Genomic DNA, 11,070 nt, shown 5'->3' with positions numbered 1-11,070 from the left:
CCGAATGTCTGGATAAAAAACAAACAGCATTTTCCTTTTCTCCTTCCTTTTTTAACAGTCCTCTCAAATTAACGGTATGCTGTAACAGTCAAACAGAACATGGAGGAGGAGACAAACAGATTGGCACAGAAAGACAGAGAAATATACAAGAGGCTGATTGACAAACAAATGGAGAGGTAGACAGATAGACAGACAGGAAAGAGGTGAAGGGGGAAGGGAGAGGGGAGGAGGGAGAGGGAAGGAGAAAAGGGGGAGGGAAGAGGAGGAATTGAAGAATTGTGAGGGAGAGCAGGGAGAAGAGGGGAAACAAACTAATTGCAAAATGAGATCATCTGAAAATAACCTGGTAAGATACTCAAGTGATCAACATCAAATTGATCAGAAATACACAGTGTAGACATTGTTAATGTTGTAAATGACTATTGTAGCTGGAAACGGCTGATTTTTTATGGAATATCTACATAGGCGTACAGAGGCCCATTATCAGCAACCATCACTCCTGTGTTCCAATGGCACATTGTGTTAGCTAATCCAAGAATATCATTTTAAAATGCTAATTGATCATTAGAAACCCCTTTTGCAATTGTGTTAGCACAATTGTGTTGTTCTGATTAAAAAAACAATAAAACTGGCCTTCTTTAGACAAGTTGAGTATCTGGAGCATCAGGTAGCTTAGTATCCTGGGGCGGCAGGTAGCCTCTTTTATATGAACAGGTTAATAACGTAATTTTTTTCCATCCCCACAAAAAAATGCTAAACAAAGCACAAATGCAAAGCCCACACTCTGTCACTCAGAAACCTCCAGTGGACGCCTGCCTGGAAGCTGAAAATCTCTGCCAGTCAGTGTGTGTGTAGGAAACCTTCCCCAGCCCCACCGAAGTGTAGTCTAGTAGCCTATTGGCGTTACAAATGGGATTCAGAAATTAGGGAGAGAGATTTTTTTATTCGAGAAGAATTCAGATAATACATGTCATAACAACAAGATGCCCAGCGCTCCAAGCCTCCTCCCCCATCCTTTCTCGCTCTCTCCCCACTCGCAAAATTTCAGCAGTTGATTGGTGACAATGACATGAACATGTGTTGGGGTTGACATCCATACAAGCATTATACTCCGATTCTTACCTTAACATAGTGTGAAATACACAAATAAACAATAGCCTAAATGTAGATACATTTTGCTGGGGGGCAATGGGGATATTCGCGCGCTTTCCCCCAAGCATTTCCATGGAAATACCATTGTTTTGGTTGAGTTCGATTGACCTCTTTACTGCATCTAGCATGATACCCATAGACTTCCAGTCATTGCGCTAACGCTAGGTAGCGTTGGCTCGTGAAACTACCTCCAACTTCATTCATACTGGACAGAGACATGCAAATGGTATTCACAAATTAATCTGACTCTGTGGAAGTAGATAAAAGGCCTCATTTCCAAAATCCCGAAGTATCCCTTTAAATTCATATTGATTTTTATTTTCTTGCTAGCTAGCTAGCTATGTTGGTCCATGACAAAAAAGCAGGGCTCTAGCTAGCGCACACATTTTGTCACCATGGACCAACAACCAGCCAGCCATGCCATGCTAGCTAGGCCACCTAATTTATCTAATGCGGGCTAATAGCCAGCTCAGCATTTTTCCCATGTGAGCCACTAACTAGCTAGCCCATATGGATTTTTAAATGTAAATAGCTAAGTTAGCTTGATATTCTAACTTCCTAACTTGTGTTGACATCTTTGATTGTTTGAGCTAGCATTTCACATAAAGACTTTCTTTATTATTTATTCCATAATAACATAACAGGTCATATTAGTATTTAGGGTAATATTGTATCTAGCTAAGCTAGCCAATTTAGCTACCATGCTGAGGCAGATCTACTCGGTGCAGGATTCCCATATTAGTTTATGCTGCCCATGTAACAGGGTTGGTTATGTTTCCACTTGCCTCTAAAGAAATGTGTATTTAATGTTCAATCATTCTTATTGGTTGGTTCAACTCTGATGACAATAAGGTGTGTTGTGATTGGCCCCGCTTGCAGATAGGGGGAGATCGCGAACGTCAGGTCTTCCCAGTATGAAAATGTGATGCCAAGGGTAGGGCATGTTCTGAATACTGTTTTATATTTTACAATGTGTACACGTTTGTTGTACGTTACTGATTTATACATGTGTGGGTATATGGTACCTGTTAGGGATTGAGGGGCTTTCTGGGATGTGCTTTGGCATATGATTGCTGTAAATAAGTGTGTTAGCTAGCATACACCGATGTAATGGTCACATAAACCCACTGCTAACACAGCTGTCTTCATGCTACAGATTTTGCCATCGACAGCCATCAATACCGTTACGCCCTGCACAACTAACGTGCTGTTTCCCATTTAACAACAGGTATTTACAAATGTTATATTTTGTTTTGTATTTTGTTTGCCCAGTATGAAAATGTGATGCAAGGGATTTTGAAATCTACAGCCATCAATACCGTTAAGGCCTGCACAACTAACGTGCTGTTTCCTATTTAACAACAGCAACAGAAATAAATTATGCTCAACTGGGACCACTGGCTGATGTGATTTATTTGGACAAAACACAACGCAAGGAGAGTACGATTTACATCTGTTACACCCACTTACAAATTATTGCAACAATTGCATCCATTTCTCACAACTTTAACCATATAGAGTAAAAAAAATGCTCTCAAACACAATTTAACCTAGCGCTCTTGCTGAGATATGTGAGCACCACAGACTGGATGGGCTCCTTGCACACCAGACATAAGTTGTTCCTCTTTTTTTAGTTTCTTGGCACAGGGCACACCCTCTACATTTACATTTTGCAGTTATCTCCCTCTCATTTAACTGTCTTCCTCCCCATGTCACTATTCCTCTAACTCAGGAATGGTATCAGCTTCAAGAGGATCAAAGATCAGAATAAGGGAGGACCCCTCCTACATTCACCCTGGCAGTCAGTGAGAGGGGTGGGGACTCTTGTGTCCCATCAAAGAGAGATTGGTTGTGATCACCCTTGGGGCTTTGAGGGAAAGGGTGAGGGCATGTTTGAAGCCTTTGTATGCAGGAGGGGATTTGAATACAATCACAAACTGCTGTCTTCCTCTTTGAAACCAACACCAATGACACACGGGAGAAAGGGAGTTTCAGAGGGGTCCATGGTGACCACGGTATAACCCCTGAGCAGGTAATATACATGTTAATGATGGGATGGATGCAGAAGCCCGGAGCCAGCGGGAGATACTTGCATGTGCATGGAGTGGCGTGGAAAGTAAACCAACCATGAAATGATAATAAGATGACTTAAGAGCCTACTAACATGCCTGTGCGTTTGATTATTGATTCTACACACTTAAACGTCTGTATTGTACTTTGGAAAGAAGAAACATTTACAATGTTATTTGATTCTCTGACACACCATTGAACCTGCTTTGACATTCTATTTTTGTATGAATGCAAATGATAATGGATTTGCATTTCAGTTTTATTATTGGAGGTGTTAGTTGTCCTCCACGATGAAATCGATGAGGGGACTGTGGAGCTGTCTCTGTAAATTCGTCACATGCGATATCTCGACAGTATTGGCCTGATTTTGACTAAACTTGGGTAAATGATGCAACTTGCCATAGAGATCCCGCATTTCCAAAATTAAAAAAAATTGCACTGATTGGCCAAAGGGGGGTGCTATAGTAAACAACTGAAATTCCAAACTTTGAAGAAGCAAACAGTGCCTTCAGAAAGTATTCCCACCCCTTGACTTTTTCCACACTTTAATGTTACAAAATGGGATTGACATACATTTAATTGTCATTATTTATCAACGATCTACAGAAAATACTCTATTGTCAAAGTGGAAGAACATTTCTAAAAAAGAAAGAAAATAAAACACTAATATATTTTGATTAGATAAGTATTCAATCCCCTGAGTCAATACATGTTAAAATCACCTTTGGCAGTGATTACAGCTGTGAGTCTTTCTGGGTAAGTCTCTAAGAGCTTTGCGAAACCTGGATTGTACAATATTTTTCAAGCTCTGTCAAGTTAGTTGTTAATCATTGCTAGTGTAACCGATGTGAAATGGCTAGCTAGGTAGCGGTGGTGCGCGCTAGCAGCCTTTCAGTCGGTAACGTCACTTGCTCTGAAACCTTGAAGTAGTGGTTCCCCTTGCTCTGCAAGGGCCGTGGCTTTTGTGGAGCGATGGGTAACGATGCTTCGTGGGTGACTGTTGTTGATGTGTGCAGAGGGTCCCTGGTTCGCGCCCGGGGCGAGGGGACGCCATAAAGTTATACTGTCACACTAGACAGCCATTTGCAAGTCTTGCCATAGATTTTCAAGACAATTTAAGTCAAAACTCTAACTAGGCCACTCAGGAACATTCAAATCAAATTTTATTGGTCACATACACATAATTAGCAGATGTTAATGCGAGTGTAGCGAAATGCTTGTGCTTCTATTTCTGACAGTGCAATAATATCTAACAAGTAATCTAACAATTCCTCAACAACTACCTAATACACACAAATCTAAATCGAGGAATAAGAATATGTACATATAAATATATGGATGAGCGGCATAGGAATGGTGCAATAGATGGTATAAGGTACGAGTATATATACTACCGTTCAAAAGTTTGGGTTACTTAAAAATGTCCTTGTTTTTGAAAGAAAAAAGAAAAAAATGTCCATTAAAATAACATCAAATTGATCAGAAATACAGTGTAGACATTGTTATTGTTGTAAATGACTATTGTAACTGGAAACGGCAGATTTTTTATGGAATATCTACATAGGCGTACAGAGGCCTATTATCAGCAACCATCACCACTGTGTTCCAATGGCACATTGTGTTAGCTAATCCAAGTTGATCATTTTAAAAGGCTAATTGATCATTAGAAAACCCTTTTGCAATTATGTTAGCACAGCTGAAAACTGTTGTTCTGATTAAAGAAGCAATACAACTGGCCTTCTTTAGCCTTCTTTAGACTAGTTGAGTATCTGGAGCATCAGCATTTGTGGGTTCAATTACAGGCTCAAAATGGCCAGAAACAAAGACCTTTCTTCTGAAACTCGTGAGTCTATTCTTGTTCTGAGAAATGAAGGCTATTCCATGTGATAAATTGCCAAGAAACTAAAGCTCTCGTACAATGCTGTGTACCTCTCCTTTCACAGAACAGCGCAAACTGGCTCTAACCAGAACAGAAAGAGGAGTGGGAAGCCCCGGTGCACAACTGAGCAAGAGTACAAGTACATTAGAGTGTCTAGTTTGAGAAACAGACGCCTCACAAGTCCTCAACTGGCAGCTTCATTAAATAGTACCCGGAAAACACCAGTCTCAACGCCAACAGTGAAGAGGCGACTCCGGGATGCTGGCCTTGTAGGCAGAGTTGCAAAGAAAAAGCCATATCTCAGACTGGCCAATAAAAAGAAAAGATTAAGATGGGCAAAAGAACACAGACACTAAACAGAGGAACTCTGCCTAGAAGGTCAGCATCCCGGAGTCACATCTTCACTTTTGACATTGAGACTGGTGTTTTGCCAGATGAAACACTCTTGAAATAGCTAAAGTATTGAGGCGTGACCACCGGACAATCAAACGTTTTGTTGCAAATAGTCAACTGGGGTGCAAAAACACATGGAGAAGAAAAGGCACAAATGAACTGCAAAAGACTTGAGAAGAATTAAACGTCAAGCTACCAGGAACCCATTATCCTCCAGTGCCACCATAATCCAGAACTGCAACCTACCTGGAGTGTCCAGAAGTACAAGGTGTCAAGTGTTCAGAGACATGGCCAAGGTCAAGAAGGCTGAAACACGTCCACCACTGAATAAGATTCACAAGTTGAAGCGTCAAGATTGGGCAAAGAAATACCTGAAGACAGATTTTTCAAAGGTTTTATGGACAGATGAAATGAGAGTGACTCTTGATGGACCAGATGGATGGGCACATGGCTGGATCAGTAATGGACACAGGGCACCAATTTGAGTCAGGCGCCAGCGAGGTGGAGGAGGGTACTTGTATGAGCTGCTATCATTAAGGATGAGGTAGTTGGACCTTTTCAGGTTGAAGATGGACTGAAACTCAACTCTCAAACCTACTGCCAGTTTCAGGAACATTCTTTCTTCAAGCAGTGGTACAGGAAGAAGTCCTCAGAATTCAGGAAGACCATGATCTTTATGCAGGACAATGCTCCATCACATGCATCCAAGTACTCCACTGCTTGGCTAGCCAGCAAAGGCCTCAAAGATGCCCGAATAATGACCTGGCCCCCTTCCTCACCTGACTTAAATCCTATATTATCTCACATGTGAGATTTACAGAGAGGGAAGACAATACACCTCTTTGAACAACATTTGGGAGGCTGTGGTTGAACAGATCAAGAAACTGACTCCATGGATGGAAGGTTCATGACAGTTATTGAAAAGAAGGGTGGCTATATTGGTCACTGAATATTTTTGGGAGAAATTATTTTTGTAATTTAGTTGCCTAATACTTCTGCACACTTATATATTCCCCTGAGAAAGACAAAACTCACTTTTCTTTTGTTAAACATTCAGGTTTGAGGTTCAATAACATGTTGGATTGACTGAGAGCATTGTGTTTGTTTAACAATAAAATGAATCCTGAGGAAAACAATTAGTCTAATAATTGTATATATATACTGTAGCGAGCAATGTGGGCATGGGTGGGGTGCTGGCCCAGGTGGGGCCAGAGGGGGAGAGAGTGGTGGCGTACTTCAGCAAAACATTTGACAAACATGAGCGCCGCTACTGTGTCACCCGGCGGGAGCTCTTGGCTGTTGTGGCTTCCGTCAAACACTTCAAGTACTACCTGGGTGGTCTGCCCTTTACTGTAAGGACTGACCACTCTGCTCTCCAGTGGCTCATGTCTTTCAGAGAGCCAGAGGGGCAGGTGGCACGCTGGTTGGAGGAGCTTCAGCCGTATGACTTTACAGTGGTGCACAGGGCAGGGGCACGCCACTCCAACGCCGACGCCATGTCCCGTCGGCCCTGTACTGCAGACGGCTGCCGCCACTGTGAACGGAGAGAGGGACGGGAGAGAGAGCTGTGTGCAGAGGGGGTCTGTGCCACAGTGTGTCGGGCGAGCGGGCCTGTCTGCTGTGAGCTGCAGACTGTCGACGTGGCTGAATGGCGGCAGCAGCAGGGACGGGACACAGACCTACAGCCAGTGCTACAGTGGGTAGAGGCGCAGGTGAGACCACCATGGGAAGAGGTGACAGCGCTCTCACTCGCGACCAAAGGGTTGTGGTCAAAGTTTGAGACTGCGGCTGGCTGATGGCGTGCTACAGCGGACATGGAAGGAGTCAGCTACGGGAGAGGAGAGGTGGCAGGTGGTGGTCCCAAAAGCATTGCGGGAGGCTGTGCTCCAGAGTACTCATGGCGGGGTGGGGACTGGACACTTTGGGGTCACAAAAACACTGCGCCGTCTCCGTCAGGGCTTCTACTGGGGGCAGCACAAGAGGGATGTGGAGGACTTTTGTCGCCGCTGTGACAACTGCACAGTGAGAAAGGGCCCCCCAGGCCGCTCTCATGCTCAGCTCCAACAGTTCCCAGTGGGGGCTCCCATGGAGAGGGTGGGAGTGGATGTAGTTGGGCCGTTCCCCACCACAGACAGTGGAAACCGCTGGGTGCTCACGGCCATGGACTATTTCACAAAATGGCCCGAGGCCTATGCTCTGCCTGACCAGGAGGCAGAGACCATCGTCGACGCCCTGACAGCGGGGATGTTCAGCAGGTTTGGAGCTGCAGAGTCCATCCACAGCGACCAGGGCAGAAACTTTGAGTCCCGTGTGTTCGCCACCATGTGTGAGAGGCTGGGTATGCACAAGACCCGCACTACTCCTCTCCATCCTCAAAGTGATGGCCTTGTGGAGCGCTTCAATAAAACGCTTGGACAGCAGCTGGCCATCGTCTCTTCCAAACACCAGCGTGACTGGGACAAGCACCTGCCTATGGTCCTCATGGCATGCCGCTCCGCTGTCCAAGACTCCACCTCCTGCACGCCTGCCCTCCTCATGCTGGGGAGAGAGATCCGCACCCCTGCGGAGATGGCGTTTGGTCGGCCCCTGGATAGCCCTCATGTTCCCCCGGGGCCGGAGTATGCCCGGAGACTCCAGGACCGCCTGGAGACAGCCCACACCTTCGCCAGAGAGCAGCTGGTGAATGCAGGTGTGAGGCAGAAGAGGAACTATGACGTGCACACCCGGGGAAGGCACTTTGTGGCTGGGGAGCTGGTCTGGGTCTACAGCCCGCTAAGGAAAAAAGGCAGATGCCCCAAGTTGGACAGTCACTGGGTGGGACACTGCAGTGTCCTGGAGAGGGTAGGGGAGGTTGTTTACCGGGTGCAGCTTCCTCCCAGGGGGAGAAAGGTGGCACTGCACCGGGACAGGTTAGCCCCATACAGAGGGGCCTCTTCTCCCCAAACCCCAGGAACCCCCACAATTCCCCTCTCTGGCAATGCCATTCTCCAGGCACCCACCCCCAGGTGCCGCAGACAAGGCTCCAGACAGCCCACTCCCCATGTCTCCCCCCCTGTGTCACCGCGTGGTTCCCCAGAGCCACGGACTGTATTACCCGTTCCCGCTTCCTTGTCCCCCATATCCCTGACTTCATCCCCTGGTTCCCAGAGGGGCACTCTGCGGCCATCACGGCCACGCAGGCAAAGGAGACCTCCGGGTCGCTTCAGAGACTTTGTTTGTTCCCTCGGGGACGAGGGACTTTGTGGTGGGGGGGCTGTGTAGCGACCCGCACAGACAGCTGTGTGTTGTGTTAGGCTAGTAGGTGGTTGTGTTCGCGGGGTCCGACATGTCAATCAACCTGCTATCTGCCAATCACGGGAATGCCTGGAATGTTCTGATGCCGGGCATCCTGGCGGTTGGCGGAGTGGCGTGGAGGGGGGTTGGGCAGGGGGATGGAGCATTGGAAGTTAAGACCAGGTTTTGCCTTTGTTCTCTCTCTTACGTCTGGGCTTCACAAGAGAAGGTCACGATTGGCTTGTGGGTTATCTTTCATTTATTTGGCGTGGGCTACGGCCAAACAGTAGCCTGTGTAAAGTTGGTTTAATAAACCGTCCATTCGTAAACTCAATCCTCTGTCTGGACAGTTGTTCTTTTATGATCTAGTCAGATCATTACAATACAGTGGGGAGAACAAGTATTTGATACACTGCCGATTTTGCAGTTTTTCCTACTTACAAAGCATGTAGAGGTCTGTAATTTTTATCATAGGTACACTTCAACTGTGAGAGACGGAATCTAAAACAAAAATCCAGAAAATCACATTGTATGATTTTTAAGTGAGTATTTTTAAGTATGCCAAGTGTTTGTGGAGGAGGAATAATGGTCTGGGGCTGTTTTTCATGGTTCGGGCTAGGCCCCTTGTTCCAGTGAAAGGAAATCTTAATGCTACAGCATACAATGACATGCTAGATGATTCTGTGCTTCCAAATTTGTGGCAACAGTTTGGGGAAGGCCCTTTCCTGTTTCAGTATGACAATTCCCCCGTGTACGAAGCAAGATCCATACAGAAATGGTTTGTCAAGATCGGTGTCGAACAACTTGACTGTCCTACACAGAGCCCTGACCTCAACCCCATTGAACACCTTTGGGATGAATTGGAACGCCGACTGTGAGCCAGGCCTAATTGCCCAACATCAGTGCCCGACCTCACTAATGCTCTTGTGGCTGAAAGGAAGCAAGTCCCCGCAGCAAAGTTTTTTTATATATATACACAAACATACAAAAAAATATATATATTTCAGGGAGTACTTATGTTCCTGTCCCCATTACAACAAATAAATACTTAAATGGATGCAATATTGTCCTCAAAACATTACATTAAAATACCGTAGAATTCCCCATTCCTATGGAGGACTACTGCTTATTAGTTATTAGTTGACAAGGAGGAGCGCGACATCATTCGTGAGGAACAACATGTTTACTGTAGACGTGTTCGATTGTGTGATTGAGCTAGTATAATATTTGACATGTTATATCTTGACATTGGATTGCTGAATTAGGAGGAGCACTTGTGAGATATCTATGCCTTGCTTTGGCAACGTAAATATGTTTCCCATGCCAATAAAACCCCTTTGAATTCAATATATCCACAAGGTGTCGCCCAATACAAATGACTGACTCTCGACAGAGCTAAACCTGAGTTAGTTTATGAACTGGTAATTGGTGTGAAGAAATATGTTTGGATTAAGTTATGGAATGAAAATGTTAATAACTTTGCTCATCCTCCAGAGTCACCATAAAAATGTCCACAGAGGTATTATCAGCACAATAAAACAAAAGGATCAATTGAGGAGAAATCATTTTAACACAAGAATAAGAACTCATCCATAGCCAAGTGAGTGTATAGTGTGTCACAATCATCATAGGGTACAGCATATTTGATCAAGGGACAACCAACATAGCTGTTTAGGCCCATGGTCAATTGAAAGTCTGTGTATAATTGCGCACCGTTATGTTTAAAATTGACAAAAAGGCATATTGAGAATTGGACGCGTTCGCAAATGTGGTTAATAAGCCTATAAAAATAACACAACCAAATAACCATTCGGACGCGTGGTCCCCAAGCTGGACTCTCACAGAAAGTAAACATTTGCTGTAGTTATTACGTGCCTCTGCAGGTGTTGTGATATATGGCTGTGGCACGGCTTTAGTTGGGCCAGGAGAAGGAGCAGGTATATAAATAACCACGTAATTAAAGGCGCTGACAGGGGTCCACACAGGACCCGCTATTCGTTCCAGTTGAATCCCACATTGTTCTTAGCAATGAGGTCCCACAAGCAGAGCCGGCTCTAACCTTTAGGGGCCCAAAAAGCTAGAGATTTTTAGCAGTTTTAAAGCTAATATCCTGATTCTACACATTTTTCCATGACATATGCCATGTTAAAATGAGTGAGAGTGGCTAACAAAATTATGGGGGTCAGGGCCCCCTGGAGGGCCCCCTGGAGGTCAGGGCCCCCTGGAGGTCAGGGCCCCCTGTGCACGTGCCCTTTATGCCCGGATGGAAATGTGGACATGATTACTGCACGTTTAGATAGCTG

The sequence above is a fragment of the Salvelinus fontinalis genome, chromosome 21, assembly GCF_029448725.1.
Source record: "Salvelinus fontinalis isolate EN_2023a chromosome 21, ASM2944872v1, whole genome shotgun sequence".
NCBI lineage: Eukaryota > Metazoa > Chordata > Actinopteri > Salmoniformes > Salmonidae > Salvelinus > Salvelinus fontinalis.
Note: the sequence above shows the minus strand (reverse complement) of the source record.